Source organism: Sus scrofa, chromosome 14 (assembly GCF_054392235.1).
Source record: "Sus scrofa isolate SSC_HxYL_T2T_F1_AM1 chromosome 14, Sscrofa_HxYL_maternal_Yorkshire_Landrace_v2.0, whole genome shotgun sequence".
In the NCBI taxonomy this organism is placed as follows: Eukaryota; Metazoa; Chordata; class Mammalia; order Artiodactyla; family Suidae; genus Sus; species Sus scrofa.
Genome location: NC_139396.1, coordinates 19,033,695 through 19,060,132, shown reverse-complemented (window position 1 = coordinate 19,060,132; position 26,438 = coordinate 19,033,695). Strand labels below are relative to the sequence as shown.

At 47.2% G+C, this 26,438-nt stretch overlaps 1 long non-coding RNA gene and 1 pseudogene across 2 annotated transcripts; one reads left to right on the top strand and one right to left on the bottom strand.

The window, feature by feature from the left end:
• Positions 1-4,928: 4,928 nt before the first annotated feature.
• On the bottom strand, positions 4,929-18,266 carry LOC146396381 (F-box/WD repeat-containing protein 12-like; annotated as a pseudogene).
• A 1,627-nt stretch (positions 18,267-19,893) lies between these two features.
• LOC146396380 (uncharacterized) lies at positions 19,894-22,662 on the top strand. 2 transcript variants are annotated; one of them, XR_014828368.1, is made up of 3 exons: positions 19,894-19,995; positions 20,747-20,877; positions 22,040-22,662. It is a non-coding gene; the product is annotated as an uncharacterized LOC146396380 (long non-coding RNA). The 2 variants fall into 2 exon arrangements; XR_014828367.1 differs by lacking the exon at positions 19,894-19,995 and having other exon boundaries at positions 20,708-20,877.
• Positions 22,663-26,438: the final 3,776 nt, after the last annotated feature.

Below are 26,438 nucleotides of genomic sequence, written 5' to 3'. Positions count from 1 at the left end.
TATAGATTGAAAGTGAAAGGGTGGGGAAAAATATTTCACGCCAATAGACATGACAGAAAAGTAGGAGTTGCAACACTCATGTCAGACAAAATAGACTCTAAAACGAAAGACATAAAGAAAGACAAAGAAGGACTCTATTCAATGATTAAGGGATCCATCCAAGGAGAGGATGTTACTATCGTCAACATATATGCCCCAAATACAGGAGCACCCAGATACATACAACAAATACTAACAGACATAAAGAGAGAAGTGGATGGGAATACAATCATAGTAGGAGACTTTAATACCCCCTCACATCAATGGACAGATCCTCCAGACAGAAAACCAATAAAGCAACAGAGATCTTAAAGGAAACAATAGAAAAGTTAGACTTCATTGATATCTTCAGGACACTACATCCAAAAAAAATCAGAATACACATTCTTCTCAAGTGCACATGGAACATTCTCAAGAATCAACCACATATTGGGACACAAAGCTAACCTCAACAAATTTAGCAGCATAGAAATTATCTCAAGTATCTTCTCTGACCACAATGCCATGAAATTAGAAATCAACCATGGGAAAAGAAATGAGAAAAAAAACCTACTACATGGAGACTAAACAACATGCTACTAAAAGACCAATGGGTCAATGAGGAAATCAAGAAGGAAGGTAAAAAATACCTTGAAACAAATGATAATAAAGACACAACCTCTCAAAATCTATGGGATGCTGTGAAAGCAGTGCTCAGAGGGAAATGTATAGCAATACAGGCCTTTCTCCAAAAAGAAGAAAGATCCCAAATTGACAACTTAACCCTCCACCTAAGTGAATTAGAAAAAGAAGAACAAAAAAGACCTAAATCCAGCAGAAGGAAGGAAATTATAAAGATCAAAGAAGAAATCAATAAAATAGAGGTTCAAAAACAATAGAGAAAATTAATAAAACCAAGAGCTGGTTCCTTGAAAAGGTAAACAAAATTGACCACCCCCTGGCCAGACTCATTTAAAAGAAGAGAGAAAGAACCCAAATAACCAAAATTATAAATGAATAAGGAGAAATCACAATGGATACAGCAGAAATACAAAAACCCATAAGAGAATACTATGAACAACTGTATGGCAACAAGTTTGACAATCTGGAAGAAATGGACAATTTTCTAGAATCTTACAGCCTGCCAAAACTGAATCAAGCAGAAACAGACCAACTGAACAGACCGATCACTAGAAATGAAATTGAAGAGGTCATAAAATCACTCCCTACAAATAAAAATCCAGGGCCAGATGGCTTCACAGGTGAGTTTTATCAAACATATAAAGTGGAATTGGTGCCCATCCTCCTTAAACTCTTTCAAAAGGTTGAAGAAGAAGGAATACTCCCAAAGACATTCAATGATGCCACCATCACCCTCATGCCAAAACCAGACAGAGATACCACCAAAAAAGAAAACTATCGCCCAATATCACTGATGAACATAGATGCAAAAATTCTCAACAAAATCTTAGCCAACCGAATCCAACAACATATCAAAAAAATTATACACCATGACCAGGTTGGGTTCATCCCAGGTTCACAAGGATGGTTCAACATACGCAAATCAATCAGCATCATACACCACATTAACAAAAGAAAAGTCAAAAATCATATGATCATCTCAATAGACGCAGAAAAAGCATTTGACAAAGTCCAACATCCATTCATGATCAAGACCCTCGCCAAAGTGGGTATAGAGGGAACGTTCCTGAACATAATCAAAGCCATTTATGATAAACCCACAGCAAATATAATACTCAATGGGAAAAAACTGAAAGCCTTCTCCCTCAAATCTGGAACAAGACAGGGTTGCCCACTCTCACCACTGCTCTTCAACATAGTTTTGGAAGTCCTGGCCACAGCAACTAGACAAACAAAAGAAATAAAAGGCACCCAAATAGGAAGAGAAGAGGTAAAACTGTCACTGTATGCAGATGACATGATACTATCCATAGAAAACCCTAAGGACTCAACCCAAAAACTACTCGAACTGATTAATAAACTCAGCAAAGTAGCAGGATATAAGATTAACATTCAGAAGTCAGTCGCATTTCTGTATACCAGCAATGAAATATTAGAAAAGGAATCCAAAAACACGATACCTTTTAAAATTGCACCTCACAAAATCAAATACCTCGGAATACACCTGACCAAAGAGGTAAAGGACCTATATGCTGAGATTTCTAATCAAAGAAATCAAAGAAGATGTAAAGAAATGGAAAGATATTCCATGTTCCTGGATTGGAAAAAATCAAGATTGTGAAAATGGCCATACTACCCAAAGCAATCTTCAGATTCAATGCAATCCCTATCCAATGACCCATGACATTTTTCACAGAACTAGAACAAACAATCCAAACATTTATATGGAACAACAAAAGACCCAGAATTGCCAAAGCAATCCTGAGAAACAAAAACCGAGCAGGAGGCATAACTCTCCCAGACTTCAAGAAATACTACAAAGCCACAGTCATCAAAACAGTGTGGTACTGGTATCAAAACAGACAGACAGACCAATGGAACAGAAGAGAGAACCCGGAAATAAACCCTGACACCTATGGTCAAGTAATCTTTGACAAGGGAGGCAAGAACATCAAATGGGAAAAGGAAAGTCTATTCAGCAAGCATTGCTGGGAAACCTGGACAGCTGCATGCAAAGAAATGAAACTAGAACACACCCTCACACCGTGCAAAAAAATAAACTCAAAGTGTCTGAAAGACTTAAATATAAGACAGGACACCATCAAACTCCTCGAAGAAAACATAGGCAAAACACTCTCTGACATCAACAGCATGAATATTTTCTCAGGTCAGTCTCCCAAAGCAATAGAAATTAGAGCGCAAATAAACCCATGGGACCTCATCAAACTGAAAAGCTTTTGCACAGCAAAGGAAACCCAAAAGAAAACAAAAAGACAACTTTCAGAAAGGGAGAAAATAGTTTCAAATGATGAAACTGACAAGGGCTTAATCTCTAGAATATATGAGCAACTTATACAACTCAACAGCAAAAAAACCAATCAATCAATGGAAAAATGGGCAAAAGACCTGAATAGACATTTCTCCAAAGAAGATATATAGATGGCCAACAAACACATGAACAAATGCTCAACATCGCTGAGTATAAGAGAAATGCAAATCAAAACTACCATGAGATACCACCTCACACCAGTCAGAATGGCCATCATTAATAAATCCACAAATAACAAGTGCTGGAGGGGCTGTGGAGAAAAGGGAACCCTCCTGCCCTGTTGGTGGGAGTGTAAACTGGTACAGCCACTATGGAGAACAGTTTGGAGATACCTTAGAAATCTATACATAGAACTTCCATATGACCCCGCAATCCCACTCTTGGGCATCTATCTGGACAAAGCTCTACTTAAAAGAGACACATGCACCCGCATGTTCATTGCAGCACTATTCACAATAGCCAGGACATGGAAACAATCCAAATGTCCATCAACAGAGGATTGGATTCGGAAGAGGGGTATATATACACAATGGAATACTACTCAGCCATAAAAAAGAACAACGTAATGCCATTTGCAGCAACATGGATGGAACTAGAGAATCTCATACTGAGTGAAATGAGCCAGAAAGAGAAAGACAAATACCATATGATATCACATATAACTTGAATCTAATATCCAGCACAAACGAACATCTCCTCAGAATAGAAAATCATGGACTTGGAGAAGAGACTTGTGGCTGCCTGATGGGAGGGGGAGGGAGTGGGAGGGATCGGAAGCTTGGGCTTATCAGTCATAACCTAGAATAGATGTACAAGGAGATCCTGCTGAATAGCATTGAGAACTATGTCTAGATACTCATGTTGCAACAGAAGAAAGGGTGGGGGAAAAAACTGTAATTGCAATGTATACATCTGAGGATAACCTGACCGCCTTGCTGTACAGTGGGAAAATAAAATAAAAAAAAAAGTAAAAAAGTAAAATAAAATCTTTACTTTGAGGGAGTTCGCAACATGGCCCAGTGGATAAAGAATCCGACTAAGTACCATGAGGATTTGGGTTTGATCCCTGGCCTTGCTCAATGGGTTAAGGATCCGGCGTTGCCGTGAGCTGTGGTGTAGTGGTTGCAGATGCGGCTCAGATCCCACGTTGCTATGGCTCTGGCATAGGCCGGCGGCTACAGCTCCAATTAGACCCCCAGCCTGGGAACCTCCATATGCCACAGGTGTGGCCCTAGAAATGGCAAAAAGACCAAAAAATTTACTTTGAGTCATTGTATTTTTTTCATTTAATACTGTGAGATGTTTGTCACAGGCGGTTGAACTTGTCCCATACATACCTTGTGACAACTCATGGCTATGAGGTCAGTGATCTCACCACAGGTCACCCAGGTGGAGTATAAAATCTGGAAGCCCTGTCCTTACTTTTCAGGACTTATTCTGATAAGAAAAAAAACATAAGTCATCACAAATTTCTAATTCTAAACCTCAACACAAAACTGCATTCTAACTTTTACAATCTCATCCCCACTGAGTCCCACTGCCACCTGGGTTTGGTAAATGGCTCTGGGATTGGGTGGGTTACGGAGAGAGGTAACAGCTGGGTGGTACGGCTCATGGAGGCCCACCCCGGGTTTCACTGTGCATCCCTGTGGGACTTTGGGCAAAACAGCCTCTGCTTCATTTGATAAATGTGGGTGATGCTAACTGCAGGTGGTGTTTTTGTACAGTCAAGGTGATAACACAGAGCATGGGATCTCTCTTTTTAAACAGAGGAAAGAGAATCTGAGCAGTGATTTGCCTCAGGTCCCCAGATAGCGTGGGGCAGGCTGGGCTAAGACCCCAAGTCCCATTTACATCCTTTCCAATGACATCCTTTAAAGTGTCCTGCTGGGAGGCCAGCAGGCCATTTTTTCAGGTAACAGTTTAAAAATCAGAGCATTTACCTGGCCCATCTGTGGGACCCACCAAGTCAATGACAGCAGCTCTTGAGGATGAGAAAGTTCTTTTCCTTGTTCCACACATACACTCTCAAGGAGAGGTCAAAGGAACAGGTGATGACTTGACTCTGGTCCTTGAAATGAAAAACCAAGTGAGGCAGGGACGTGGGCTCCAAAGCTCAGAGCCTCGACACAGGCAGGTGGGCGGGCGCCATGCTCACCACCCCCATGGACGTGATGGGCCTCTGGTGGTCCTGAAAGGCTACCAGCTGCAGGCCCCGGATGGTGAAGAGCACCAGCTCTGACCCGGACACCAGTAGGATCACCTGAGAGCCGTGGCCCTTCATGATGTGAGGAGGCATCATGGTCTCTGGCAGGAGGAAACTTGTGATCTGTTGTCCTTTTTGAAATAAAGACACACAGACTGTCATTTCTTAGTAGCAGCTGCGGGTCTAGAACAGACATGCCTCACCTAAGATGGTGGAAAAAGAAATGGCTTTGTGGTCACAGCTGTGTTCAGTCCTGACCCATGCATTTGTTCCCCTAAGTCCCCCAGGCACCGGCTCTGAGATACTGACTGCGATGCCGTACAGGGGCTGGGAAGGCCCAAGATGACATGACAGTGGAAATGACCCAAGGATGAGGCTTCTACCCTGCTTTCTCCCCTTCCCCATCTAAGACAGGATGATGTAAGAAATGGCCACATGAGAACTACGACTTTTATGACATCTGCCAAAAACTTGGTGAAGATACTTTTATACGTATAGTGTTACTTGTTAAAAAAATTTTTTTTTATTTGATCATTTCCTTATGGAATTTAGCACCAGGAAAATAAAATTACCTCTTCTGAAGAATTCATGTGTTTTCTCACATCAGACAAAGGATTACATTACACATCCTGTATCCCTTTTTTCCTTGGCTGCCAGGAAGCTCAGAGTAAAATTTATGGTCAAATGATGACAGGAAAACAAATGAACATAATACAAAAGAAAAAATGCTAAGGACCACAGGGAAAGCCTACCAGAGGGATGCAGGGTTTGGGAAATAGAGGAGACACAAAAGGAGATGGATGTGGGTCTTATTTTCCTACTGGATGAGGAGTTCATTAGGGAAGAGAGAGTTGTGGCTTTTATTCACCTTTGTGTGCACTCAGTGCTGAGAACAGTGACTCTGACCTAGTTGTGAAAGAGAGGGATGAATGCAGCAGGGAGACCAGTCAGGAGAGGGGAGAGAGTGGACCGTAGGTGACGTCTGAGGCCCAGGGCCAGGCACAGGGTCCACTACACAGCACACGCCCAACTGCTCAGCCGTTACATAAATCCCAACAAGAAAACCTTTGTTGGAGTTCCCGTCGTGGCACAGTGGTTAATGAATCCAACTAGGAACCATGAGGTTGCGGGTTCAGTCCCTGCCCTTGCTCAGTGGGTTAATGATCCATCATTGCTGTGAGCTGTGGTGTAGGTTGCAGACGTGGCTCGGATCCCACGTTGCTGTGGCTCTGGCATAGGCCAGTGGCTACAGCTCCGATTGGACCCCTAGCCTGGGAACCTCCATATGCCGTGGGAGAGGCCCAAAGAAATAGCAAAAAGAAAAAAAAAAAAAAGAAAACCTTTGTTGGCTCACTATGATTCACTGAGAGGAAAGAAAAAGTGCCCCAAAGGAAACATGAGCAATCTGTGCTTGAAGCATCATAAGGCATGGTGGTGACAGCCCTAATACGGGGATCCTTACCCACAGTCCACTCGATCCCTGGACTTCTTGGCCCCTAGCTCATAGGTGGTGACAACCAACTGCATGCCGTTTTCATTTCTGTGCATTACCATTAGCCGGGCTGCCTTGTCAGGGGCCCAATAGGTTCTGGACATCTGCCAGATGGGGAGAGTAGTGGAGGCAGAAGGCTCATCCTCTGATGGACACAGCAAAGAGTGAGTGTGGAACACCTGGGGAGAGACTGCCACATGTCAACACCATCTCACGTCTCCTCACCGGTGAGGGAGGGGACTTCTCCAACCTGGGAGCACTATGAAAACCGCTCCCACAGACCCAACCACCATGACCTTACTTGGGTCTTACAGGAGTGGCCTGTGCCACCTGTGGACCCTCCTTTCCCGACCACACCAACCACGAAGTGAGGTTAATCCAGCCCAAGTGTGGCCCTGCTGGGAACATGGTGGCACACTGGTCCCAGGGAGGGCGATGTGATGGGTGAATCAAATAAAAGGGTTTTCTGTTTTTGAGCAGCTGCATGTCACCATCTTGCTTTGGCCTCCAATGTCTTCCTCGGTAATTCCTCTCCTATCTCCTTGCAGGCTGCTTCCAAACACCCGCTTCTCGGTGCTGCCCATGGATCCTGTGGCCTCTCTCTGCTGGCTGCCCTCTTCAACCACCGGCCTCCCCTGGCTACAGGCTCCAGCACCGCCAGTCTGTCCTGCTCTGCCACTGCTCTCTCTTGCTGTCCTTCCTTGGCCACCAGCCCAAGTACATCTTAGAGATCTTCTCCAGCTGCCTGCTTCTCACCCTAATCTAATTTTCAAATACAACCCCTGGCACTCAGAACGAACATCTCTGAGCCCATGAATCGCTGGCAGATGCAGCCCCTCACATGGGCCAGCTACGTGCAGGCCTCCAGGTAATGGATGCGGTCCCTGCACTGTCAGCATCTCCTCCATGCCCGGCCTGGACCCTCCCTTCCTCACTCTTGTTGAAGACAGTTCTCGGGCCACCAAATACCTCATGAGCCTTTCCACCAAGAAGTCTCTAAGGCCCCAAACCCCTTCAATATTGAACTCTGCCCTCTCTAGCCAGGGAGCTGACCCCTTCCAACCTGTGGGCAACAGGGCAGCATGGAAACAGCAGAGGCTCCGGGGAGAAGCCAGCATTGTGTTAAGTCAGCTGGTGGCCTGTGAAGGCCACCACTGCTCTCAGCCACCACCATCACTCATCGTCATCATCCCCATGGGCTAAGGGGCTTGGTGTTACACAAGAAGCTGCCCCCCAGATGCACCCCACAAGCCTAGGGCACAGGACCTGCCACCTTGCGTGCACAAAGCCAAGTCCCTTGGGCAATGGACACAGCCCCACTACTGACCTTTGGGCCCAAGTCTGAATGTGGGGTTGACACAAACACCCACGGCCAGTCAGGAGAGCAAAGGAGACTGGCGGTGCTGTTGGGAAACATGCTCACCCTGGAGAGCAGCTGCAGCTGGGGCACCGTCAGCATGTAGAGTGCCCCCTCGGCACAGGCGGCCTGCAAGCCAGGGGACAAAAACTGAATAAAGAGCTAAAATGAATCAGAGAGAAAGTGTCCAAGAAGATAAGCGAGGAAGATCAAATAAACGCATAAATGAAGCTCCTAGAGAGGAGAAGTTAAATAATTAACAGCCTGGCATTTACAGTCCATGTACAATGAAACTTTCTGGAGGTAAAAGAAAACCTGAATCATGTACTGAAAGGGTATATAAACTCCTGGGAAAGTTGAGCTATGACGATACCTACAAACATCTATATTCAAGAGAATGGATCAAAGCAGAAAGGTGGGAGTTCCCATTGTGGCTCAGCAGGTTAAGAACCTGACTAGTATCCATGAGGAGGTGGGTTCCATCCCTGGCCTTGGTTAAGGATCCAGTGGTGCACTAAGCCTGTGGTGTAGTTCACAGATGCGGCTTGGGGCGCGAGTTGCTATGGCTGTGGCATATGCCGTCAGCTGCAGCTCCAATTCGACCCCTGGCCTGGGAACTTCCATATGGCATGGAAGGAAAAAAAAAGGGCAAAGCGGAAAGGTGGTGGAATATGAGAGGAAAGGTGCCAGGCACATGCCAAGCCTTAGAAAACAGGAGTAGTGATCCTGATTAGCAGAAGAGATACAGGATTCAGGCCCCAAGTAGGAAATGAAACAAAAGTGAAGACCCTTTGCCATGCTAAAAGCTGTAATTCACAATGAAGTAATAATACTTAGACATACCTAGGAATCAAACACCCCAATCACATTTACAGAGCAGATACAAGAAAGAGTGGAATGAAATTCACTGATAATTAATAAATTATGTGTTTAAATATATTATTAAAATAATAATAATAATATGGTGGAGTTCCCATCATGGCTCAGTGGTTAACGAATCTGACTAGCATCCATGAGGACACAGGTTTGAACTCTGGCCTTGCTCAGTAGGTGAAGGATCCAGTGTTGCCATGAGCTGTGGTGTAGGTTGCAGTCGTGGCTTGGATCCCACATTGCTATGGCTGTGGTGTATGCCAGCAGCTACAGCTCTGATTAGGCCCCTAGCCTGGGAATCTCCATATGGCATGGGTGTGGCCCTAAAAAGCAAAAAACAGTATGTATATATATATATATATATATATATATATATATATAAAGAATAATATAATTCTCAGCCTAAGACAAGCCAAGTAGATAAAAAGTAAATAAATATGACATAAACAACATAATTAAGAATGACTAGGAGTTTCTGTTGTGGCTCAGAGGGTTAAGAACCCAACTAGTATTCATTGCAGGTTTGATCCCTGGCCTTGCTCAGTGGGTTAAGGATCTGGCATTGCCACAAGCTGTGGTGTAGTTTACAGATGCAGCTTGGATCTGGCATTGCTGTGGCTGTGGTGTAGGCTGGAATCTGCAGCTCTGATTTGACCCATAGCCCAGGAACTTCCATATGCTGCAAGTACAATCTTAATAAGGCAAAAAAAAAAAAAAAAAAAAAAAGAATGACTACCTTTGGACCTCTGCACCCTAATAATGGAGAGCACAGTCCTCACAAGCACACACAGTTAGAAAAACTGAATAAAGGTGTGGCACAATAGATGGAGAATATGGGAGTTCCCCTTGTGGCTCAGCAGTAATGAAACCAATTAGTATCCATGAGGACATGGGATCGATCCCTGGCCTTGCTCAGCGGGTTAAGGATCTGGCATTGCCATGAGCTGTGATATAGGTCGCAAATGTGGCTCAGATCTGCTCTTACTGTGGCCGTGGTGCATGCGGGCAGCTAGAGCTCTTATTCAACCCCTAGCCTGGGAACTTCCATATGCCATAGGTGGGGCCCTAAAGAGAAAAAAAAGAAAGAATGTGACTGGTTGCTGCAGAGGTGCAGGTGTGATTCCTGCACAGTGGGTTAAAGGATCAGGCATTGCCACAGCTGCAGCTTATATTCAACACTTGGCCCAGGAGCTTACATATGCTGGGCATGCAGCCATAAAAAGAAATAATTTTTTTTTTAATTTATGTATGGTGAAGTAATAAAAACAATATCCTCTGGTCACAATGATATAAAACTAGTAATCAATAGCAATATTAAACAGACAAGACATTAGTATAATCACAAAAAAATGGGAGAAAGTTCGTATACACAAAAAGAAATAACACGGGGGAAAATTTTTTAAGCAGAGGGAATTTAAAGAAAAATTATCAAGAGAATATTCTACAGAATTGTGTGCATAGAAAATTGAAAACCTAGATACACTGGGTAGTTTCCTAGGAAAATACAACATATCAAAATGATCTTAGGAGACAGAAAAACCTGAGCAAACCAATTTCTATAGAAGACAAAGAAAATTACCCCACAAAAAAGTATCCAGCACCAGATGATGAAAACCTACAGAAATGCGGACATTTATGCCATGTTCACTGCTTCTTAAGATATTGGTTGTCCTGAAATCAATCAATAGATTCAAAGTAACCAAAATCCCAGGAAGCAGTTTTGTAGAAATTGACAAGCTGTCTTGAAAAATTTTAGGGAAATGGATATATTTTCAAAAAAATTGCTAGAGGTCACAATTGAACTATACTCTGCAGGAAACAAGACCCTGTGCGACTGTCATAAGGCCAGACATACAGATAAGTGGAAAGTGACCCACACATTCAACATATAATACATGAGACACAGACAGCTGATATTTTCATAAATGAAGGTGACGATGTAATTCGATGAGGAAAGGATGGTCTTTCCTACAAATTCTGGATATCCATTTGTAAATAAAAATGAACCCTGGAGTTCCCTTGTGGCTCAGTGGTCATGAACCCGACTAGTATCCATGAAGATGTGGATTCAAACCCTGGCCCTGCTCAGTGGATTAAGGATCTGGCACTGCTGGGCGCTATGGTGTAGGTTGCAGATGCAGCACGGATCTGGTGTTGCTGTGGTTGAGGCATAGGGTGGCAGCTGCAGCTCTGATTCTATCCCTAGCCTGGGAATGTCCATATGTGAGGGTACAGCCCTAAAAAAAAAAAAAAGGAATAAAGAAAGAAGGAAACTTGACACTGACCTTGCTCACAAATATAATTTAACTTGAAATAAGCCACTGACATACACAGAGAACAACTTTGAAATAATGCCTGGTACAGGGGAAAACTCACAAAGCTGAGCCAAGGAGTCAAGGTGCTGCGTACGCATTTGGAGGCCTTTTCAGGTTGTTAGCAGTTCAGGACACTGTGGGTGCAGAACTGAGGTTGCCTGGCCAGCTGGGGCCAGGGCCAGTTCTTGCTCCCAGGCCCACCCACAGCATGGTGGCCAGCACCTGGTTCACACAAGGCCCCCAGACCTTTGAGTCTCCGACTTCCTCTTCTGCTACCAGCCGGAATAAACCCTGTGCCCTTAAAGCACTCATGGAGTTAGAGCCCACCCAGGTCATCTCTCTTTAGCTGGGTAACAGAAATTTCTCATGATGCTATAAGCTTTGACCACTTCCCCTGAAATTCCACACGTTTACTCAATATATTTTTCGGCCGTATATTGAGGTGCATCCTAAAGTAGCATGGCTGTATCTTCCTGGGAGGTTGACTTAATTATTATCTGGAGATGACCCCTAATATCCAGGAAAGACTAGGACCTTCCAGCCCTCCCATCTAGCATTACTAGCTGGGTCAGCTTGCTTCTGGTTCTCATCCCCAGGGCACACCATTTTCCCATCCTTCTATTTATTTATTTATTTATTTATTTATTTTGCTTTAGGTTTTATTTTTCTGTTATAGTTGATTTACATTGTTCTGTTGATTTATGCTGTAAAGTGACTCGGTTATACACACACACACACAAATTCTTTTTTTTCACATTGTCAGCTTCCATCACAAGTGAGTGTCTAGATGCAGTTCACTGTGCTATACACCAGAATCTCACTGCTTATCCACCCCAAATGCAATAGTTCATTTTCCCATCCTTTCAATTCCACCCTTCCTAAGTGTTCTGTTTTAGATGAGTCTTATATTAGTTTCCTAGGGCTGCAGTAATAAAATCAGTGGCTTAAAAAAGCAAAAATTTAGGAGTTCCCACTGTGGCACAGCAGGAATGAACCCAACGAGTAACCATGAGCACATAGGTTCGATCTCTGGCCTCAGCAGGTTAAGGATCTGGTGTTGCCGTGAGCTGTGGTGTAGATCGCAGATGCAGCTTGGATCCCGGGTTGCTGTGGTTGTGGTGTAGGCTGGCAGCTACAGCTCTGATTTGACCCCTAGCCTGGAAACTTCCACATGCTGCCAGTGTGGCCCTAAAAATAAAGCAAAACAAACCAAAAAAGTCAGCAAAAGTTTATTCTCTCACAGTTCTAGAAGCCAGAAGCCTCAAATCAATAGCCAGCAGGGCCATCCTTCCTCTAATGGCTCTAGGGCTATCCTTGGCTTGTAACAGCAGATCCAGGGTTGTTTCTGTCTGCGCCTGGCTTCTCTGAGTGTGTATCTCTGTGTCCTCTCCTCTTCTTACAAAGATACCACCCATGAGATTAAGGGCCCAAACGAAATCCAAGATGATTTCCTCTTGAGATCATTAAGTACAAAGAAAAGGTACCATTTCCAAATAAGGCCACATTCTGAGGCTCTGGCTCAGGCTCAGCACAGCCACAGAAGCCTCTCTGCTATGACAGAAATGACCTCTTTAGGATGCAGGCAAGCCTGGCCATCTGGGGCACATTCTCCCAGAAGGAAGTAGCTTCCTGCCACCCTCAGACCCTTGCCACAGGCAATGACACTAGAGAAGGCCACCCTATGAGTACATGGAGAAAGAGAATTCTCACACTGTACAGCACTGCCAGCATCCTATGCCATGGGCACTTCTAGAGCACTGCGCTTCCCAGATCCCACACAAAGGACACAACCAGCACTCCACACAAATGGCTTACCTTCAGGTTGTCCTCTTTGCCTTCCATCTCCGCCAACTCCTAGCCCTGGAGGTGCATGTCCACACTCCTGGGCCATTGCCAGTGGTATGGCCATGCGGCCAGCAAGTGCAGAAACAAAACTCACCCAAGGTTTCCCCTCTGGGATGAAGACCTCAGGACCTCTTGCCTCCCAGACACCCCAAACAGAAACAACAGTAACATCTGTCTCTGCACATTCCAGGCACCCTAAACTCCTGACTGACAGGGATTAAGACACTCACTTCACTTTACTGTTTCTTATTTATCTATGTTGTTTTTTAGGGCCACACCCACAGCATGTGGAGGTTTCCAGGCTGGGGGTCTAATCAGACCTACAGCTGCCAGTCGACACCATAGCCACAGCAACATGGGATCCGAGCCACGTCTGCAAACTACACCACAACTCATGGCAATGCCAGGTCATTAACCCACTGAGTGGGTCCAGGGATCAAATCCACAACCCATGGTTCTTAGTCAGATTCCTTTCCACTGTGCCATGATGGGAACTCATTTCACTTTAAAAACACACAACCCTGAGCTCTTGAGCAAGTCACTGAAGGGAACCTGCCCCCATCTGCTAGCCTTAGATGCCAGGCCTCACAGAGCACCATGTGGCTTACCAACACAAGTTCAGGTTCAGGGAAATGAAACATGAGGCTTTCAGTCATCAAACATCAGAAGTGAGTCATAATAAAGGGTTGGAGTCCACTTTCAATATTTGACAGTGATAGCTTTTAAGGCCCATCCCTCTCTCTTCCCCAGGGGCAAGCTGATAAGGGGAACCTGCAGAGAATTCAAACCAGGAAATCCTGGCCCAGGAGTGAGAACACTCCCTCAAGCCCCACTCCCCAAACCTCTGGGAAAACCAGAACCTGGAACTCCTCCCTGCTCCCTCAGCCATTCCCAGAGCTGCCTCCTGGAAGCCCACCCTGCTCTCTAAAGAACAGATTAACCTTTCACACCCCGTGGTCATGTGTGGCATCATCAGGCTTGATAACCAAGGCAAATTTTGGGTCTGGGTGGATCCTGCCCCACCACAAGACACATTCATCTTCCTCTCAGGATTCAGAAGCTATATGCTATATACTGTTCTTCTGGGAGTTAGACGAGAGATTACTGTGTGTAGCCTGCCTTATAAAGGATACTGCTAATTGTTCATTTAATCTTCTCGGATAATTCAAGGAACTTGGACTTTTCAGTTCCTCATAACCTTCTCCAAACCTAAATGCTAAAGTCACGTAGTTTACTTCTGCATATAGTTAACAGTCCACAAGGCATTGTTGTTGCTATTTTATACAGTGGATATTAATTTAGATTTCCTCATGTTTCCTTCATCATGGCCATTGCTCATCAATCCTTCCTGCTTCTCTGAAATTTAATCTGTGATCCTTTTCCCTCTGCCTGAAGAAGTCTCATTAGTATTACACTGAAGGTAGTTTTATTTCCTCTGGCTACTGTTAGGTAGATTTTTCTTAGGTTTCCATTGTCACAGGTCACTCTGATAGGTCTAGCTGCAGATTTATTTTTATTTCCCCTGCTGGGGGTTTGCAGGGCCTTCTTGATTCCATGGATTAACATCTTTGGTCACTTCGGAAAAACATCTACCATCATCTCTTCAAATGTTTATGTCCCCCTGCCTCACCTGCTCCTAAGACATCAAATAAATAAATACTAAAATTTTGCATGGATCCTTGATGGCCTTGTCACTGAAAGTGTGGTCTGTAACCTGATAGCATCAATATTCTGAAGAAGCTTCTAAAAAACTCAGAATCTCGGATGTCCCCAGGGACCCAGTGGATCAGAACCTTCACTCAAACAAGATCCACAGGTGATTCACACCCCATTCAAGTCTCAGAAGCACTGGTCTCTGTCTCTCAGCCTCTCTTTCAACTAACCACTCCTGATACTTTTACCTTCCAGTTCTTTAATTGTTAAATTCTTAACTCCTTAAGAGATACAGAGAATGCACATGGAAAACCACACAGAACTTAAACACAAGAGCTCAGTAAGTGATCACAAAGTAAATATTCATGTCACCACCCAAGTTTAGACACAGAACACACCTGGTGGCCCACGAGCTCCCCTGACCCTCCCCAGGCTGTTTGTGAGTCAACTGTCCCCTGTGCTGCTAAATCATCCACTGAGGCCTAACCTTTGTTATTTGGTTTGAGAATTTCTTTCTACTTGGTTCTTTTCCAAATCTGTTGTACCATTTCTCATGGCTTTAAATTCTCTTGAAATGTATCTCCCTGAGCATCAGAACCACCAGAGGTGTGCTGTTGTCTGTGTCTATTAACTGCAGTATCTGAAGCCCCTGGGGCTCTACTGACATTGCTGTTGATGCTATAGGTTCTAGTTCACATTGTCTTATCTCATGTGCCTATTTACCTTTAAGTGTGTGTGGAAAAGAGAAGCCTGGGGTGATGTTATCCTCTTCCAGAAAGGATTTCCATTTACTCCCTCCTGGTAACTGGGCAGCTGCAGCCAACACAGGGACTGTTCCCTTTCAGACATGACAACCCTCCCAAAGTAAGATGATTCACAGGGCCCCAGCCCTTGTCTATTTGTCTGTCAAAGCTCTGCTCTGCCTCTTAGCCTTGGAGTGAACACCTCCAGGGAAAAAGCAGCCCCAGTGTCAGGTTCAGCACTTTGGAATCTTGGCTTAGAAACTTCACTCTTTTTGGCTCTCTGACTTGATGTATATTCTAATTTTTCTAACTGTCCTTCACTGACAAGTAAGTGTGATTCGTGTGGTCTGCCATTCCCAGGGGAGAACCACAGCACTTCCTCTTCATCTAGACCATGTATTCCCCAGTTGCTTTTTATTTACACTTATTATTCCAAAGTCTCCTTTAAACAACGACAGAATTGTTTATAACAAATCTGTCATCAGGGGAGTTCCCGTCGTGGCGCAGTGGTTAATGAATCCGACTAGGAACCATGAGGTTGCGGGTTCGATCCCTGCCCTTGCTCAGTGGGTTAACGATCCAGTGTTGCCGTGAGCTGTGGTGTAGGTCACAGACGCGGCTCAGATCCCGAGTTGCTGTGGCTCTGGCATAGGCTGACGGCTACAGCTCCGATTAGACCCCTAGCCTGGGAACCTAGCATATACCACAGGAGCGGCCCAAGAAATGGCAAAAAGACAAAAAAAAAAAAAAAAAAAAAGAAAGAAAGAAAGAAAGAAAGAAAGAAAATCTGTCATCAGCTCCTGCTTTTTTTGTTTATGAGCTTAGGTCCTTTACAGAGTTAGTTCTGTTCACATAGGAAACTGTCCTTGGATGCCTGCCCATCCTGATGTCTGGGAGGCCAGCTTGCCCACACTTTCAAAGACCTCTTCCCTCTAAGAGGATTATGCTGCCCCAGGTGAGGGCTACTCCTTGATCTGCTAGCACACACTCACTTTCACTCTTTCTCAGGAGTCAAATGCTCCCTCCCAGTGATTAAGAATCATCTCTCAACCAAATGTCCTCGCAACAGGCCTTCATCACCTCAGGCAAATGCCTGCATCCTGTCCAACATGCTTCAGTTTTCCTTTAAGTTGGGCCCTCACACTGGAGTTCCTGTCATGGCACAGCGGAAACGAATCTGACTAGGAACCTTGAGGTTGCAGGTTCGACCCCTGGCCTTGCTCAGTGGGTTAAGGATCTGGCATTGCCATGAGCTGTGGTGTAGGTCCCAGACACGGCTAGGATCTAAAGTTGCTGTGGCTGTGGCATAGGCCAGCAGCTGTAGCTCCAATTCAACCCCTAGCCTGGAGAAGCTCCACATGCTGTGGGTGTGGCCCTAAAAAGAAAGAAAGAAAAAAAAGGAACAGCTGTTACGTTGGGCCCTCACTGAGACTTGAAAAAGGGGAGCATGCAGTAGTGAGAAGGAACTGCAAGAGGAGGAAAGACTCTGAGGGAGACCAGGAAACAGAAAAGCTGGGGTGTGCAGACAAAATGTGCAGGTAGGAGTTCCCACCATGGCTGAATGGTAACGAACCTGACTAGTGTCCATGAGGACACAGCTTTCATCCTTGGCCTTGCTTAATGGGACAAAGAGTCCAGCGTTGCTGTGAACTGCGGTGTAGGTCACAGATGTGGCTAGGATCCTGTGTTGCTGTGGCTTTGTGTAGGCCAGGAGATGCAACTCTTGTTCTACCCATAGCCTGGGAACTTCCAAATGCTGCATATGTGGCCCTAAAAGCAAAAAAAAAAAAAAAAAAAAAAAAAGAAGCACAGGCAGCCCATAAGGCTGGACCTCACTGTGAGAGAGCAAGAGGCTGCAGAAACTGGGCAAGGAGCAGGCCGCCAGCATGCTAGAGCTGAAGGGGGACGAGGAGTCTGCCCTCTTGCGGCAGGCAAGAAGCTAGGGGGACAGAACAAAACAGGGTGATCACTTGGTCTGCCACATGGAAGGCCTGGCTTGAGATGCCACCCAACACGGCAGGTCTGATGCAAGTGTCCACAGACCCTGGGAAAGAGCAGAGGCTCCTGAGAGTGGGGTCACTCCTCAGCAGGAGGGGGCCCTCTGGAATGTCACAGGCCTCCAATGCAGACAAGGAGCTAGGCAGGCAGAAGGAGGCCTGCTCACACCTGTTCTCTGCTTTCCATACTTTGATCAGGCCCTGCTCATCCATGGTGACAACCAGCTGCAGTCACGGGTAGGTCACCAAATTCACCAGAGCCATGGGCTCTAAAGGGCTTGACCAGACCTCCATGCCCTGGGCAACAACACAATGAATGGAACAACTTAGGGAGGGCCCATTTATTTCCTAAATGCTATTTTCATTCGTTCACCCATCACCCACTGTGCACTGGGGACATACAGCCAAAAAGGGTCTGATCCTCATCCTTACAGGAAGCAGAGTACAGGAGCCAAGAGACACAGAGGTAATACTCCACCACAGAGGAGAAGGTGTGTCCTGTCTCACGGAGGAGAGCAGAGTCTGAGCATGGGTGGGGAGACACCTGGGGGCTGGCCCCCCATCACCAGGAGCACTGAGGGTGGGGTGGGGTGTGATGCTGGTGCAGTCTGTCTGAAGCACTTCAGTGGTTACCTACAGCTCAACTGAGGAAGGCTGGACAGGGAAGCAGGTCCCAATACCATCCCCTGATTGGGACACAGGCAGGACCCAATACCATCCCCTGATTGGGAGCCAAACTATGCTTAGGACCTGAGTCATGCTCAGGGCTTGGGCTGCACACAGAGAACTTCCACATGGAGCATCTCGTTCAGTCTTTGGGGACCCCAGTTTTACAAAGAAGCTAATTTGGGCTTGTGGATGTCAACAGTTTCTGTTGCACGTCTGCAGCTGCCCTGCTCAGAACACCCTCTTTCCCAGGGCTGTGCCCAGCAGCGCCACCATGGGCCAGGCTTGGCCAAGGCCTGTGCCCTGTCATGGCCATTGGCAGAGATGGAAACAACTGATTCCACGGTCTCCCCCAGGATTCTGAAAGCTGGAATGGCACAATAAAAAGCACGGGTGCCAGCAGGCCCATGGCACAGGGCATCCAAGAATCAATACTGTAATTGCTACTTCAGTGTTTCCCAGCACTTTCTCTCCCACCTGGGGTAATTACGGTTCTTTTTCTATCTTGTGCTATTGTGCCAGCATGATCTTTGTCCAATCATGACATCCCAGTGTTCTTCCACTAGTTTCCTTCTTCCCCCTCACATCAATATTCAACAGTTGATTCCTGCTGGTTAAACAGCAAGACCATCACTGGGAGGAGCTCAGCACTGGTGACCAGCTCATGTCTCAGAGAACAGAGATTATTCAGAAAGAATAGAGGTCCTGTCATGGCTCAGTGGAAACAAATCTGACTAGGAACCATGAGGATGTGGGTTTCATCCCTGGCCTCGCTCAGTGGGTTAAGGATCCAGTACTGCTGTAAGCTGTGGTGTAGGTTGCAGATGAGGCTTGGACCCCGCATTTCTGTGGCTATGGCTGTGGTGGAGGGGCAGCTGCAGCTTTCATTCTACCCCTAGCCTGGGAACTTCCATATGCTGCAGGTGCAGCCCTAAAAAGACAAAAAGAATAAAAAGCAACCGACAGAACAACACTATATGATACTGAAAACTAAATATAGCAAGACTGGCATTCCAGAATTCTCAAGCACATCAATGCACAGTTAGCCTAAAAATAAAAACATCACACAAAGACTCCCTCCATGTTTGGAAGAGCTTTCATGTGAACAGTTGTTTTCCATCATCAATGACTAAAACTAAATATACCTCCTAGTTGTCAGTCAGTAGCCAGAAGATCTGATACATATATCTTGGGACAAAAGAAAAGATGTCACGTTCCAAAGGAGGAACAAAGAGAAAACATTAACAATTTAATGATTAAAATATTTTCCAATTTTTAACTTTAATTGTTTGAATTTCTGGACTTCCCGTCATGGCGCAATGGAAACAACTAGGAACCATGAGCTTGCAGGTTTGATCAGTGGGTTAAGGATCCAGCATTGCCATGAGCTGTGGTGTAGGTCACAGATGTGGCTCAGATCCCATGCTGCCATGGCTGTGGTGTAGGCTGGCAGCTACAGCTCCAATTCAACCCCTAGCCTGGAGAAGCTCCACATGCTGTGGGTGTGGCCCTAAAAAGGCAAAAAAAAAAAAAAAAAGGCCCTGTTTGGTGGGGGGGGGGGAACCCCCTCGGTAGGCCATGCGGGGAGGCAGGGCCTCGGCAGGCCGTGACGTGGGGGGGCGGGGCCTTGGAAGGCAGCGCGCGGGGAGGCGGGGCTTCGGCAGGCCGCGCGCTGACAGGGGGACCCTCGGTAGACCCGTGCCAGGGAGGCGGGGCCTTGGCAGTCCTTGTACGGGGGGGCGGGGCCTCTGCGGGACGTGTCCCGGGGGGCGGGGCCTCGGCCGGCTGTGTGACTGGGGGGCGCGGCTTCTGCGGTACGCGCGCGGAAGAGGGGGGGGCCTCGGCAGGCCACGTGCCAGGTGGGCAAGGCTTCTGCAAGCTGCGCAAGGGGAGGCAGGGTATGGCAGGCCCTCCGCCAGGGGTGTGGGGCCTCCGCAGGCCATGTGACTTGGGGGAGCGGATTCTGCCGGCCGCGCGGGGAGGCGGGGCCTAGGCAGGCCAAGTACTCGGGGGGGGGGGCCTCGGCAAGCCACGCGCGGGGAGGCGGGGCCTCAGCAGGCCAAGTGCCCAGTGGGCAAGGCTTCTGCAGGCCCTGCGCGCGGTGGGGCCGGACCTCCGCAGGCCGCGTGCCAGGTAGGAGAAGCCGCCGCAGGCCCTGTTCCGGGGGGGCGGGGCCTCGGCAGGGCGCGCGCGGGGGGGCGGGGCCTCGGTAGGCGATGCGACTGGGGGGCGAGGCTTCTGCAGGCTGAGCGGGGGAGGCGGGGCCTTAGCAGACCGTTTCCTGGGGGGCGGGGCCTCGGCAGGCCGCGCGCGGGGAGGCGGGGCCTCGACAGGCCATGTGCCAGGTGGGCGGGGCCTCGGCAGGCCCTCTGCCGGGGGGCGTGGCCTAGGCAGGCTATGTGACTGGGGGTCGAGGCTTCTGCAGGCCGAGCTGGGGAAGCGGGGCCTTGGCAGGCCATTTCCTGGGGGGGCGGAGCCTCGGCAGGCCGTTTCCTGGGGGGGCGGGGCCTCGGCAGTCCGTGGGAGGCGGGGGCACACGGCTCACACCCAATCCCAGGCACAGCAGAGTTCACAGTCCGCTGCCATCTTGAATCGCGGTGTTGCTCTTAGTTTCCTCAGGAGCCGTTTTTAACGGCTGGCGCAGCTGCTTCCCTAACTGGGGTCTGCAGTGCAGGCGTGGTGTCTCTGCACTGCGCCCTGCAAGCAACTGAAACCCGGCCAAGCACAAAGGAAAAGAAAAGGTAGACTTTGCTTTATTTCCCAGACTGTACTTTTATGAGCAGGGAATTGTTAATGGGCTTTGTAGGTGACAGTTGAACTGCTGAGAAGGAGGAGGCCTGAGGGGGGGCAGAGGAGTCCAGGGCGTCAGAAGAACCAGTGGGGAGCAGGTGGTGGTGCTGAGGGAGTGAGGGGGCGGTGGGGACGACGGAGATGAGATGTGAGGGTGGTGGTGAGATGGGAGGATGGGGATGAGGTGGGAGGGTGGTGGTGAAGTGGGAGGTCGGTAATGAGGTGGGAATAAGGCGGGGTGGATGGTGATGAGGTGAGAGGACAGCTAGAGGAAGTGGAGAAGGGGCTGACTGCAGGGCCAGCAGTGAGAGGGCTGTCACACAGCGCAGGAATCTTGACAGGCATCCAGCTTGAGAGGAAAGCCTTCAGGAAGGAGGGGCGTTGGGTGTCATTCAGATGCGCCCAGTTATGGTAGATTGAGGACGTTATCAGCACTACTAAATATCAAATAGACAACCTATCAGCATCTTTTACGAACCTGTAATGGAAACGAATCTGGAAAAGACTAGATATACACATGCAGGGGTATAATGGAATCACTTTTCTGCACACCTGACACACAACATTGGAAATCAACTCTACTTCAATAAAAAAGTTATTCAGGAGGGGACAGGAGCAGAGTAATAATTAGATTATTGTGGTGACAGTCGCCAACTTCCAGCCCCCTTTGGTGCTGGGCTCCTCCTTCGTCCTCTCACAGGTGCGAATGCCTCTGACCCTCTGCCCAGACGTGACTCTTGCTAGAATGTCCATGTAAGAGGGGCTGTGACTCTTTAAAAGGAATTTTTCCCAGGTGGGGTCCCCAGGGTCCCAGGCCTGGCTTTCCAAGAGTGGTCATGAGGAGCCAACTCTCACAAAAGCCCTGGGACTGAGAAGGCCTGCATCAGCTTCCACTTGGAGCCATGGAAGTGGCCAGTTACAAATGCCTTTTTAATGTTGCTCCCAACACTCTGTAACATATCAGGCCATTGCTTCAGGTAATTTCATCGTGAGGCCACTTTCCATTTTATTTCTTATTTTCCTGAAGGGGTATTGTCCTTGTCAAGCAGACAGGAGCTGATGAGGTGAGGGATCGTAAATATGTGTTATAACTTTGTAAAATTTCTTACCCAGCTCCCTCCCATCATCAACTCAAGACCTAAGATACCTGAAAAGCATCTCTTCTCTCCTCCTTTTTCTTCCTCTGGCTGGTCCTGACCAGAGGGCCCTAGTGAGAGCGGCTCCTGATAATGTCAGGATCTTCTTCGGAACCTGCAGCATAATTCATTTTCTCCGGAATGGATGTGGAGCCTCCCCGTGCTTCCAAATTGGGCTGCACCAACTCTGAGACTTCTGTGTTCCATTTTCTCAATGCTCCAATGAATTGTCAAGACAAAGCTTTGTGTCAAGATAGAGAAGCATCTTTTTCCAGGCCTGCATTTCTGGCTGGGAAACAGGAGCCCAAATCCTAAATGTGTCTATTTGGTCAGCTTACAGTCCAAACAGCGATTTTGGAAATGCAGAGTTTGCAGAGCCTGATGCCTCTCCTGCAGTTTAAATCTGCACAGTTGTCACCAGTTACAGACTATGGCAGATGGCTTGCAGTGTGTAGAGGAGGACGATGGACAAGGAATCAAAGAGAGAAAAGAGCAGCACATGTCCTGGTTCAGCTCCTCCAAGTTGCCATTAAAAGTGCATAATTTCACCAGACTCTAGCCTCAAACATCCATGGTCAATTAAAAGCTGTCTCCGGTCAATGGGTTGTGACACAGAGTTTCTATGTTCTAGGGACACCTTCTACCCTTTAGACAGACTGCCTTTCGCCCTGAAAAATGGCATCCAAAGCCCCACTGTCAGCTAACAAGTGTGTAACTTGCATTGGGGGCACCTTCAGGTTTCATGGCATTTCCTGTCTCTTCACCATGTATAGGCTATGCGTTAAAACTTCTGAAATCCCCTTTTCTATTCTCAAGGGTTCCCACACCCCAGATGATGATGGAATCCGCAATTATAATAAGCAACTTCCAAACAAAATTGAGGGCCCTGCTTTCCTTACAACCATTGCTCTTTTCCCTATAATTCTTCAAACTGGCCCAAGACATTTTAAGGCTGCTGTCTTTGGCTTCTGTGAAGAAAAGAGTGTCTCCTGGTTTCTTCATCTGCTGAAGATGGTCCTAGTCCCTTCTCATTTCTTAACCTAAGCTGTGAACCTTTTGCTAATGATGATTTGTAGTCTGAGCTCTCTGGGGTCCAGAGAGAGCTCTGCAGGTGCCTGTCAAATGCTCCACCTGAGAAAGACCAAGCGAAGCTAAGTCAAGCACCATGGCTTGACACAGCTTTCCAAGTTCTGCAGCAGAACAGCAACCCCCCACCCCCACCAGGAACAGAACCTCCCATCAACAGCTTCCTCTCCCCCCCTGGGTTTCTCCCAGTAATTTTTTGAAGATTGCCCGGGGCTGCCAGCCTCATCTGCCTTTTTACTTGGCTCGTTCCTCCTCTCCCAGCTATTTGCTAAAATACAGGGTTTCCTCCCCCTCTTGTTAGAACAAAACTTGCTAGGAAGTTGACCCTAATCTTTGAGGCTTCCTTGTGTTGTCCCAAAGCCTGTCAGGTAATTTGTAAGTTTGTTAGTTTAAGTGGCAGAGCTAAAGGCTTTTCTCTAACCAACTAACTGGTTTCCCCTCTGCCTCTGAGCAAGCTTCATACTAGAGTCAGAGATGTCCAGGCACAGCCTTCTGAGTACACTCTCCTCTTGACTTTGAAATCTTCACTGGGCTTTGCCTGCATCTATGCTGGACGATGAGCCTCGGCAACACATGAGGACTTCCATGCCTCACTGGTCAGCACCACTGTGCTGCTGGGCTGGAGGCTCCATCCTCCATTCCTATATCCATGCCTACTTTTCAGGCTCACTGGTGAAGAAATAGGATGAGGAAGCAGGAAAGGATCAGAGGCAAGGAGCATGGTCTCACTGACAGTCCATAAGCCTGAATATCTGAGTTTCAGCTCCTTTTATGCAGGTTTCACAGCTGAGAAACTGAGCCCACCCAATCCTCATTCTGTCTTCACACCACAAGGCTGGCATGGGCAGAGTGCCATCAGGAGAGAACACAGCTCCCACCATGGAGAACCCCTCTAAACTTGCTTGCACCAAAGTCTAGTTCCAACAGCATGTGGCCCGTGGAAAATGCAGCTGCGGTCAGTAACTGAGGTTCTCAGACAGCCTTGCCCTTGCATCCTAGCTCCTGGCACATGCTCCTTCCTGGTTCGCCTACCATGAAGCACGTGACCCCTCTGATGAAACACATATGTGATGACTGACATCCGGGGTCTCTGCCCATGGCAAGTAGGCCCCTGCAGTCACTGGACCACAGTTCTCCCCCACCAAAGGACCCTGCAGGCCATGGAGCACCATGGCTTACAGCAGGGTTTAGGCCCCCATCACTAATGTCATCCCACTAAGTATGTGCCAAGAAGACTCTTGTTAAGCCTAGAACCTAATTTGATATGTGGAAGATCCATCTTCACATAAGACCTCAGACTGGTGACAGTTTGGTTTACAGAGAGAGGGTCACAGTCCCAGAGGAGAGATCTACCCAGCAAGGGTGCTCAATGAGGAAGACAGAGCTTTATCCCCTTATTCCTGCAGCATCCACCCTTGACCTTCATGGTTCACTTTGGTCTCAGGCTTTCTCCCAGGGTTGAAGTGAGTGTGTGGGTGTTGTTCTGTACCTCTCCTAGGTCTTAATTATACAGCCAGCACTCAGCCTCCTCCCACACTCTGGCCCCTCAATCAGCCCTGGACACTTAATGTGGTTATGACAGACATGCAGCTGCTGCGACAGCCCCTGCCAAGTGACAAGACCAGCCTTCCCAGTGAGTCCACTCAGGACCTGAGGCATTGCTCAGCTGGCTTGCTGCCTCCAGCAGCACTCAGTCAGGTGATGGTCCTTCCTCACCCAGCAGAGCCAGGCTCTCCTGGACTGTTAACATGGAATTTGGAGGGAATCTTCTGCCTCGAAGAGCATCACTCTTCTGGGGAGAGAAGAGGAATGCATGTGACAATATTAAAGCCAAGGCTGTGTGGTGAAAGTTTAATAGAACAAATATATGGCTGGCTGGCTGAAGAATGATAAAATCACTCTGATGATGAGGACTTTACTGCACTGGTTTCCAGACCCTTGTTTGCTAAATAAATGTATTTACTTGGACTCCAAGCTACTGGGTGACCTTGGTCCAATGACTCCACTTCTTCCAGCCATTGTTTCTTCATTGTAAACTGAGAGGATGGGGCTCTGTAAGTGATTCTTGGAGTATCCTAGTACTGGGGGAGGAAGTCTCATATTTTTGGAGCATAAATACTCTCTACCAGTTACTGGGCATGTTTTCAGGGGGTGCAGAGTTGACCCTAGTCTTGTTGCTCTTGTGCTGGTGGAAGGAAGCCATTGTTGCTGCCTTCCAGGACATTGTTGTCCAATGGGGAATGTGTGATGGGCTCTTTCTAAATCCCCTGACCAACCCCTCCCCCTGGTCAAATAAATTCCAAAACTATTTTAAGAAACCTCTGAAAGACTGAGATGAAAGTATTTGTACTGTAGATGTCCCCCAGATGATTCATTTATTGGTTGATGAATTTTAGAATGTGTGATTAGATTTATTCTAAGATCATAAGTCCTTTCTTATGAAATGTACATGCAGCTAGCACCCATGTCTGCATTATTCTCTGGGACTTGAGTAAGAATCTTGTTTGAAAGTCACTGCTATCAGGAAGCAAAGTGTTTGGGGTGTGTGCAGCCTGAGCTTGGCCAAGAGTTGAGTCCCTCTGGTTCATGCAGCTCTACCAGATAACCTGCTGTCACATAACCTACTGCGATGTTTCATCCATGTAGAGTATGTTAGCAGCTGTCTGGTGGGGCCTAGAGCAGCTCACTGCAGAAAGGAGTGAGGAGAGAGGGGTGGCTGAAGTGGATATGGGGTCCAGAACAGGGCTCTGTGAGGGGAACCCAGGAAAGGTGTCTGTGTCAAGACTGATCACCCCACAGCACCATTGGATTGATTGAGGGAGGGAGAGTGTGATATGAAAAATAGCAAACCCAAGGAGTTCTTGTGGCACAGTGGAAACAAATCTGACTGGTATCCACGAAGATGCAGGGTTGATCCCTGGCCTCACTAAATGGGTCAGAGATCCGGCATTGCCGTGAGCTCTTGTGCAAGTCATAGACATGGCTTGGATACCTCATTGCTGTGGCTGTGATCAGCAGCTGTAGCTCTGATTAGACCCATAGCCTGGGAACTCCCCTATGCTGTAGGTGCGGCCCTAAGAAGCAAAAGACAGAAAAATAGCAAACTCGGGTGATGCAATACACACATATATATTTTAGATTTCTTACATGTATAGCCATGACACTGACAGTTGATAAAATGGGTTCATTGATAAAACCGTAGGTATTGGCAAGATTCTTATGTTTCTTAAAGAGAGATTAATACATATAAAAGATTAGAACTGTTAAGGAATGAATGGCTTAGGAATAAC